This window comes from Fukomys damarensis, unplaced genomic scaffold (assembly GCF_012274545.1).
Source record: "Fukomys damarensis isolate Sample0158 unplaced genomic scaffold, DMR_v1.0_HiC HiC_scaffold_38, whole genome shotgun sequence".
Lineage (NCBI taxonomy): Eukaryota > Metazoa > Chordata > Mammalia > Rodentia > Bathyergidae > Fukomys > Fukomys damarensis.
The window spans coordinates 25,664,084-25,675,248 of record NW_022900950.1 but is presented as its reverse complement, the minus strand read 5'-3'; positions in this window follow the sequence as shown (position 1 = coordinate 25,675,248).

Genomic DNA, 11,165 nt, shown 5'->3' with positions numbered 1-11,165 from the left:
TCTTTCTTATGCTGAGTCTTCATGGCTTCTATCACAGTCTTGAGCTCTTCTATTTTTTTGTCAGTTTCTGCTCTAGAGTCTCGAATCATGACTTCCATTTTGCTCATCATCTCTCTGGTTAACTGGGAAATTATTTCTGATTTGAATTTTTCTAGAGCCTGATTGATCTGTTTTGTTACCTCCTGTGCTATGGGTCCAGGGTGTCCTGTTGGTTCACTATCAGACTTTTCATCCTCATTTGTCCTACTATTTGCCATTGGTGAACTGGAAATCTGTTTTTGTGTCTTGCTTAAGTGTTTTCTCATTTTTATTTTTATTGTTGGGTTGTCCTTCTTTAATTTCTGGGTATTACTTAAATCTTCCTAATATAGTTGCGTTTTAGCTTTTGAGTTTCTAATGACTCATAGACATCCTTATTTTCATAATATCAGAGAAAACAACTCTTTAAATCAATCACAACCCTTTATCCCAATTGATACATTCAGCAGCCCATTAGGATCGGGCACAGCTTGCAAACTGACCACTTGTGGTAGTCATTAATGTATCACCTTTAACTCATGTGAATTAAATTAATTTCAAGAAGCAGCTCATAATATGTTTGCAGTGAATATGCTTTTCAATATAGCATCTTTACCATTTAGTATGGGGGTTAGACTTAGAACGAGAGGATTAGATAAGTGAAAGAATTGGAGCAGGTTTGAAGTGAATCCAGAGGATGTAGAATTACTTTACTATCTTTACAAAGCTACTAACTTCAGGGGGGGATAAAGAGAGTGCAGGAATAAGGACAAGAATATATTCCCTTAACAATAACAGGTGCTTGCCTTCCCTTGAAGGTACAGAGCCATGAGTGAAGTAAAATGACTGGAGAAAAGAACATAAAGAGAAACCCCTCCTAAAAAGAAAAAAATAATAACAGAAGAAGTCTGAGTTAGGGCAGGAGCTGGAATAAAAAGGGAGATGAGGGATAATATGATGGAGGAAGAGACTGAGTTGGAGAGAGAGGACAGAAAAAAGAAAGAAATTTTAGGGTGGAATGAGGAAAAGAAAAAAAGAGAGAGAGAAAAAAAAAGAATTTGAAAGGCCTCTTTCAGACTGTCTCTGTTCTCATATTATACCACATGTACAGCCATATGCAGAACCAAATCCCCTGGTCTCAGCTAGCCAATGGCAGTTCCCCATGACTGAGACTGAACACAGTCCACAAGGCCTAACTTGAGATTCCCTACCCTCAGTGTTGAACTCCACTCAGTTCTATTACAGGTTTCCCCTGCCCTTTCTTTAAAGATGTTCAAAGTTGGGAGCTCAGAAAACTACCCTTCATGAGAACCTATGCCTCTGCAGAGTTGGTCTAAGGACTGGCCCAATCAGGATGTTTGAGAACAGCAGGGGGAAGGTTGTGGGGGTGTTTCAAGGGCGCCTGCATGGCTACCTTCCTTGCTGGGTCTGTTGTCGCACAGTCCGGGAGGTCGCACACCCGCCAGGTGATCTCAGGCAGGCAGGCATCTGAAGAGCTGAATAGTTGGTTTTTCAAAAGAATAAATAAAATCAATAAACCCTTAGACAATACAGTCAAAAAAAGGAAAGAAAAGGTTCAGATCCATGCAATTATGAATGAAAAATGTGAAGTCACAACAGATCCAGCAGATATCCAGATAATCATCAACTCCTACTTCAAGAACCTGTACTCTAATAAAAGGGAAAACACAGAAGAAATGAACAGATTTCTTGATATTTATGAATTACCAAAGTTGAACGAAGAAGATAAAAACATTCTAAACACTCCAATTACAATCAGTGAAATTGAAAATGTAATTAAAAGTTTACCAACAAGAAAAGCCCAGGTCCTGATGGATTCACTGCTGAATTTTAAAAGACATTTAGAGAAGAACTACTGCCACTACTTTTTAAACTTTTCAAGGAAATTGAAAGAGAAGCAATACTTCCAAATTCATTCCTGAAAGTAAGTGTTACTTTGATTCCCAAACCAGGGAAAGACCCAACCAAAAAAGAGAATTATAGGCCAATCTCCTTAATGAACATAGATACAAAAATCCTCAATAAAATACTGACAAACAGAATACAGAGGATCATCAAAAAGAACATACACCCTGACCAAGTCAGATTTATTCCAGAGATGCAAGGATGGTTCAACATACATAAATCAATAAATGTAATATACTATATTAACAAAGTCAAGGACAAAAATTATATGATCATCTCAATAGATGCAGAAAAAGCATTTGATAAAATTCAACACCCATTTGTGATAACAACCCTGCAGAAAATTGTAATAGATGGCCTTTATCTCAAGTTAATAAAGGCTATCTATGAAAAACCAATATCCAACTTCATATTAAATGGCCAAAAACTGAAAACCTTCATGTTAAAATCAGGAACAATACAAGGATGCCCACTATCACCACTACTCTTCAATATAGTTCTGGAAGCATTAGCCACAGCAATTAGACAAGAGAAAGAAATTAAAGCAATAAAGATAGGAAAGGAAGAAGTTAAACTGTCATTATTTGCTGATGATATGATACTCTACAATGACGACCCCAAAAATTCCACCAAAAGACTTCTAGATTTAATTGACACCTTTAGCAGAGCAGCTAGATATAATTTCAACACTCAAAAATCAATAGCCTTCCTGTACACAAATAACAGACTCACTGAGAGAGAAATCAGGGAAATAATTCCTTTCACAATAGCATCCAAAAAAATGAAGTATCTAGGAATTAATCTATCAAAAGAAGCAAAAGACACGTATACTTAAAACTACAGCACTCTGAAAAAACAAAATTGAGGAGGATATAAGAAAATGGAAAGATATCCCCTGCTCCTGGGTAGGAAGAATCAACATAGTGAAAATGACCATACTACCAAAACTGCTATACAGATTCATTGCAATCCTGATTGAAATTCCAACAGTATACTTCACAGAACTAGAGAAAACAATACAAAAATTCATTTGGACCAGAAGGGACCTAGAATAGCAAAAGCCATCATGGCAACAGAGACATGGTAGGGGGTATCACAAACCCCAACCTGAAACTATGCTACAAAGTCACTGTAATAAAAACAGCATGATACAGGCAAAGAAACAGACCCAAGGATTAGTGGAATAGATTGGAAGATGCAGAAACAACTCCAGACATACTCAGATACCTCATGTTTGACATAGGAGCCAACCATCCTCACTGGAGGAAAGATAGCCTCTTTAACAAATGGTGTTTGAAAAACTGGATTTCAAGCTGCCAAAGATTAAAACTAGACCATTATCTTTCACCATGCACTAAACTAAAATCCAAGTGGATTAAAGATCTAAATATTAACAAAGAAATGTTAAACTTGCTGGAAGATAAGTTAGACAGAACTCTTGAAGACATTGGAATAGGAAAAGAATTTATGAACAAATTCTCAGTAGCATGGGAACTAGCATAAAGAATCAACAACTGGGATCTCATCTTATTAAAAAGCTTCTGCACTGCAAGATAAAACATCATCAGAGCTAACCGGCAACATACAATGTGGGGAAAAAATTTTTACCAGCTGCTCCTCAGACAAAGGACTATTATCTAGAATATATAAAGAACTCAAAAAAATCAGGCCCCTCAAATATAAAGACCTGATTCAAAAATAGGCATCTGCAATGAACAGACATTTCTCAGATAAAGAAGTACAAGTGGCAAATAAATATATGAAAAATGTTCAACATCACTGTTCATTTGAGAGGTGCAGATGAAAACAACATTGAGACTTAATCTCACCCCAGAAAGAATGGGCATATCAAGAAATCAACCAATAACAAATGTTGGTGGGGCTGTGGGGAGAAAGGAAGAACCCTCCCCCATTGTGGGAAACAGACTGGTGCAGCCACTGTGGGAATCAATATGGAAGTATTTCAAAGAACTAGGACTAGTGGTTCCATTTGAAGCAGGTATCTCTTCCCTGGGTATCTTTCCAAAAGAATTAAAAGAATCATACCACAGTGATATATGCACACCCATGTTTATAGTGGCACAGTCTGTAGTAGCTAAAACTTGGAAACAGCCTGATTGCCCATCATTTGGAGAGTGATTTTTCTATAAAATGGAGTACTCCTCAGCCATAAAGAATGAAAAGCTAGAGTCATTCATAGGAAAATGGATGCATATTGAAACCATACTCTTAAGTGAAATAAATAAGACACACGTATAAATACCAAATAGTTTCTCTGATGTGAAAAACTAAAAGTGTAAATAAGATTGAAATTGTATAACTGACAATGTGAAATAGGAAGAAAAGGACTAAAGGTGTAGGGGAAGTGGAAAGGGAAGGGGAAAGGAAATAAAGGAACAGAAAAATATGAGAAAATAAAAAACGGAAACAAAGTCTTTGTAAATAGGGGAGGAGGGAAGAGGTGAAGGGAGAGCAGGAGTATGGGGAAAAAATAAGAACCAAGTCCTGTTAAGTAAAGGTAAAAGATCCCAATGATAAATGTAACTGTACTGTATACTTTAAAAGTACCAATAAACTTAATGAGAAAAAAAAGAATTACAAAAGATTTCTCAACCCAAACCTTAAAAGGAACAAGAGCATGTAATGAAGTATTTCAAACTCTTAAAGGAAACAGCTTCCAACCCAGACTGTGATATCTGCCAAATTATCTTTCAAAATTTATAGAGAACTAAGATTCTTACATGATGAAGATAACTTAAACAAACTCATAGCCACAAAATCAACCCTCCAAAATATTCTCAAGGATATCTTAGGAGATAGTTAAGCTAAAAGTGACAAAAAATTTTTAAAAAAAGAATACATTAGGTAGGACTAGCAATGAAGTAGAAAGGAAAGAAAGCAAAACAGCAGTGGAAAATTAATACAACGACAGGACAAAGTCAATGCCTATTAATTATAACTAAATGGACTCAGCTTGCCATCAAATGACACAGAATAGCAGAATGAATCAAGAAACAGAATCCAATGGTATGCTGTATACAAGGAAAAAAAAAAACACAATTTCACTAAAAACCAAAGGCTGTGAAACAATATTCCATGCAACATGAACCCCAAAACAAGTACAAATAGCTATCCTGTTTTAAAATAAAGTGGATTTCAAGCCAAAGCTGATCAAAAGAGGCAAAGAAGAACATTATATATTGGTTAGTGGACCTATTCAACAGAAACAGGTAACAACATATATGCACTGAACCAAAATGCTCTCTTCTTGATAAAACAAACTAATGGACATCAAAGATCAGATAAACATCAATACAATTATAGTGGGGGATCTCAATACTCCATTATCATAATTAGAGCAACTCAACAAAAAAAGGACAAATAAGTATTAGAATTGAACCAACCCCTCAAAAAATGGACTTAATAGCTATATACAGAAAATTCCACCCAACAACAGAATATACTTTATTTTCAGCAACACATGGTACTTTCTCCAAATAGCTTCCCCATTTGATTGCCATTTAATCAATTTAACCTAGGTGACTATACTTGTAATCTTATTGGTTGATAGTTTTGTCCCACATTGTGATTTTCCATTGGATCAATATTACCTAAGGGATTATACTTATGATCTTATTAGTTGACTATAGTTTTGTCCCACCTTGAACCTGCTTCATCTTGTGGCTTTGCTCAATGAAACACCTTTGAGAAGTGGGGTGGGTGGGCAACCTTCTTTCTGCTACCCCTTCTGTCTCTCTTAAACACAAGCTATTTTTCTTTCAATAAATTCTGCCTACTCTTAACCTCCATTGTTCTTAGAATACATTCTACAATTTTAGAGAACATGAACTAACATTTTGAATATCTAGCAGATTGGAAGTTATAATATTTCTCTTGTTTGGATTATTTTGCTTGTTTGGGTCACTTGATGCCCTATATCACCAGGAGAGCAGGTAAGACCTTTTGGGTACTTTCTCTCTCTGTCTCTCAAATCTTTGGCCACAAAGTTTTTTGTCTTCTTTCCCTGTCTCTTTCTCTTGGGGATGGGGTGACTTTTCTCACGGTGCTGGGAACTATTTCCTGCTTCTCCCAACATGTGGGAGAAGGGGAGGGGAATGCATGGCCTCTGTGATTTTTTCTCCCTTCCAGATGGTAAGTTTTTTTTCTGTTTGCCTCAAGTTTGTCTCTCCTTTTCTTTCTTCTCTTTGTCATTTTTGGTCACTCCACAGGTATGAAACAATAATTCTGCTTAAATAGTGGCCTACCGCAGTTTATTCCTTTTTGTTCTCAAAGTTACATCTGTACTCTTCCCCTAGGTGGTCTTTTCCTTCTCAGGGAATTCTTTCATCCTATTTAGTTTATGTATTTGCTATTTTGGTTCATCACATGAGTGGCAGCCATTTTGATCTGTCATATGATTCAGCCACATAGGTTCTGCCATGTTTGCTTAAATTTTTTTTCAACTGGCCTCGTGGTCTCTGGGAAATCTCACCTTTGAAGGTAGGAGTTAAGCCTCCAATTTTAGAGAACATATGAGCTTCCTCCCTCTTTTCTTTTGAGTTGGGCTAGATCCCTTCCTTCTTTCTTCTAACAAAATTTAGGTAATTTATACATATGCATGATGGCCTGAGCAGAACAAAAGAACATCCAGTAAAGCTTAACTCAAGTGACAGTGTGTTGGGGCCAATAGGTTGCGAGGAGAGTTTCCCAACAAAAACAATTCATGTGAACCAGACATCATAAGAAGGCAGAAACCAAACTTTAATTTTGCAGCCTATCACTTATAGTAGCCATTATCATTTTTTTCTGAAACATTGTAAGATAAAACAGCCACCAACCCTTGCATGGTCCATGTGGCCAGATCTTGGGCCACCAGGCCATGGCATAGTAGAGCTATGAAAATACTCTTGTGGCAACCCTTGAAAAGTCCATTGTCTGCCATCCCAGGTGAAGGCAAACTGATACCGACTCTCAGGTATGATAGCAATTAATGGTATTGACCCAACATCAGGGTGAGCCGGTCCGTCAAGTCAGCAAAATTGGGTACCACTGCAGGGAATGGAGGAACCACTTTGTTCAGTCCCCAGTAGTCCACAGGCATTCTCCAAGTCCCATCAGGCTCCCTCCCACACAGGCCAAACAGGAGAATTGAAAGGAATTTGTGCAGGGGGTATCCCCCTACTTCTTCCAGCCTCAAATCAGTCTGTCCTATTTCCTCATGTCCCCCAGGCAACCAGTACTGCTTCACATACATAACCCATGTTGCCTGCAGGAGAGTTAATGGTGCATGATGGGGATGTCCTCGGACATTTTATCACATGAATCCACAAATGGAATTCTCCCTGTGTAGTATCTAACCTGGTACCAATCAGTAAGTCCACCCCTAGTGTGTTTTCAGCAACTGGGGAAACACAAACATCATAGGGACACAGGGGTAAACACCCAAAGCCCAAGTCTCCTTGCCCTTCCAGACCACAGTATAGTGATCTCTATACCCTTCTATGTGTGTAGTGGGTCCTGTGAAACAGTCTGGGTTGCCGTAGATCAGCATTGACTCAGCTGTGCTATCCACCAATGCACACACTGCACATTTTTCGGGGACCAACAAATAGTTAATTTCACCTGTAGACTGCAGTCTCCTGGTGTCCCTAGCAACCAGGTACCTTGGCCTGTCTCCTAGTTTGGGTAAAATGCCACCAGCCTCAGCTCATCTTGCTACATGGGGCTGCCTTTCCCTTTGGGTCCATGGGCCAGTATTGGCGGTCAGGGCACAACTGCTTTCACAAAGGCAGCAACACAACTAAGGGCTGCTCCTCCAGCTTCTCTGCATCTAAGCCAGCTGCTAACAGAACTGCCCAGATATGGCATTGACTTACCTTCAAAGGACCAAGCACCTGCCCCTATAGGTTTGGTCTTGATCTCCCAAGGCTGCTTGTTTTTTCTCCTTTGGCGGCTTGATTTTTATTGGTCTCACCTTACCTTAGTGCTTCACTTCTGTGTTGCCAAGATGCACCAAGGTATCCACTGCATCATGAATCGGATGATATCGAAAAGGAGCTAGTAGGGATGCCACTATTGTGCCAAATGTGCCAGCTGGGCTGCTGGCCAGGACTAGATCTTTCACATGTGCTGCGAGCAACTCTTCATCAGGGATACTATAGCAAGCAGCAAATATCATCTGCTACATGCCAATTTCGTGCAGCACACCTACCAAGTCCAGATAGCTTGTCCATTTTGTTTGGGTTTAGTCAAAGCATGCAGACTGCTCGTCATTAGCCAATTTAGTTACCTGCTCCTCAGGCCAGCCTCTATGCACCCTGAAAAATGTGGTGCATGAGAGAGTATGGGCTATGCTGGCTAATTGAGCTATTTTCCATGGGTTTACTTCTATGTTGTCAGCTCCTTCATTCCAGAGTAGTAGCAGTCATGCAGGCACTGTCTCACCCACTCTTTTCTTCAATTGTTTTGTTTATTCCTGCAGCTCCATAGCTGAGTAGGTTTTATAAGTCATGTGGCAGGTAGAACTAAGTGAACTCCCTAAGCCTCCCTCTTGGATCAAGGGCTATTCTACTTCCACCCTTTCTTGGACAGTGGATCATGCCTGGAATACCAGGGGGCTCTACTGGTGCATGAGACTTAGCCCTTTAACTTCCTTCAGCATGGCCTCGACAGCTGCCATGCATTACTCCCAGCTATCTTTGATTCACTGCAATTAGTCCACCAGCTGGACAAGGCCTTCTGCCTCCTGTTTCACACAGTAAAAGAGACTGAAAAACAACCAAGTTATCCTCCTGCTGAGTCACTGTGAGGGACAGGAATGTGTGTCTCCAGCATTTCCAAGGCCCGTATGATCTCTAGGTGTCAGATGGATTGCCTCCCAGTTCTAGGGAGATTTCCAACCTGCTAAGAAAATTGCTACTTTTTTACTTCTGCAAATGCTTCATGGAAACACTCACCTGACCATGTTGTGTTGGACTATGCCATGCGTCAGGGCCAGTAGGCTGAAGAGGGGCCTGGTCAGAAGAGATCCCCAAGGAAAAGAATGCACATGGAGCAGATATCACAAGAAAGCAGGAACCAAAATTTAATTTTACAGCATACCACTTATAGTGGCTGCTATCAGTTTTTCTGAGACATAGTAAGACAAAACAGCCACCCAACCTTGCACAGCCATGTGGTATTTGCATGGTCGTCCATGCTGATTCATTATTATTATAATAAAGTTTCTCTTGCACCTGTGCCAAATGATACAGTTGTGACCTCAGGTGCCCTCAAGCACCCTCAGATGCCCAGGCTTTGACACATCTGTTAGCAGACCCCTACATTGTGAGCATACAAAAGTAGATCTATCCTTGTTCTTAAAAAATTTTCAGGGTTTTAAAAAAAATGATTTCCCTTTCTACTGCCTTGAACAAAGCACAAAAGTTTTTATTATCAGAGTAAATGTATCGCCCCTCAAGACCTTAGCCTTATTCCCAGTTTGTGTGTGTGTGTGTGTGTGTGTGTGTGTGTGTGTGTGTGTGTGTGTGTGTGCACATGCTATTGGGGATCAAACTCAGGACCTTATGCTTGTGAGGCAGGTGCAGCGCCACTGAGCCTAATCCTCAACCCCCCCCCCAGTTTGTAATGAACCAGTAATATCAATCTGTACTCACTCGTCAGGATGATAAATGAGCCTTAGGACAAGGGGGAATTAACATGGGACTCTGGTGGCATTTAGGAAACAAGCTGGTCCTTCCTCAACAGACATAGTGGAAAGCTATAAAAACTCTATGATTCTTTCCATAAGGGAAGAGATTTTTACATGGAAAATGATCACTTGAATTTTCACAGGACTAAGACTAGCAGCAACCTCCTGACAGGTCTGCCAAGCTTGGCCACTCTGAGTCTACAATAACCTTGGCAAACCCAAACCACCTACTTTGTTAGAACCTGTACAGAGTAGGGGACATACCTTGGGGAGGACAGGCAATTAGATTTGACTCACATGCCACCATTAGGACAGATATTGGTCCTAATTGACGATTTTATGGGTTGGATTGAGTCCTTTCTTACTCATTCAGAAAAGACTATAGAGGTAGTCTACTTGCTCCTCAAAGAAATCATTCTCCAGTCCCTTCAGAGTGACAATGAACTTTTTCCCCCTCCCAAATAACTCAGAGTGTAGCAAAGGCTTTAGGAAAAAAGTACCACCTCCATTCTACATGGAGACCTCAGTCTTCTGGAAAGGTCAAGAAAACCATCCAGACCCTAAAGCCATGTCTGGCAAACTTTTGCCAGGAAGCATCTGAGTCCTGGCTGCAATTACTGGCAATATCCCTCATGAGGGTTTGAAACTCCCCAAAAAACTGGGCTAAATATGAGTCCATTTATGACATTATATGGGAGGCCATTTCTATCCAGAGATCCAGAGACCACAAGACTCTTACAATATTTTATTACTCCAGGTCAAGAAAAACAAACTATCCAACTGTATAGGAACAGTCCCACTAGCTCCTGGCCAAGGGGGTCTGCCCTGGAGGCCAAGTTCTCACTAAAACTTGGAAAGAAGGGCCACCTGCAGGCCAATTAAGACCAAAAGGAAAGGGGTCACCTTTGTAGGCTAAAGCCAACTCCACTTGACCTGTCTGAAGAAAAGACCACTCAAAAGGAAAAAGCTATTTCTGCAAACCCCTGGAATCCCTGAGATTCAGCTTCAAAATGCAAGATGCTCTAGATAAGTAAACAGGACCTTGCTAAGGCCATGACTCTTGGGCTCCCCATAATTTAATTGACATCTCTCTTTGACATACTCTTTTCCAAAGAAAGTATGGAAATCTGACCTATTTCTCACATTTGGGCTGTACATCCCCAATTTAATAGTGTTTCTCCCACCAGACAGCTCAATAGTGCTAATTCTTTTTCTCATTGTCTTCTAGGTGGTTTTTCCCCCTCTTCAACCCAGGCAGTGAGCCACAAAACCTCAAGACAGTAGAGACCACATAATCTCAGTACGTAGGATCTATACCCATTCCAGTCAGAAGTAGCTATATGAACACAGAGCCCTTCACTCCCTCAGCACCCCATAAAAAATTAAGGGGATAACCAATTATGGACTGAAACTGCTACAAACTGTGAGCTAAGTAACCTTCTCTCTCTCTCTCTCTCTCGCTGTCTCTCTCTCTCTCTGTCTCTCTCTCTCTCTGTCTCTCTCTCTCTCTCTCTCTCTCTCTCTCTCTCTC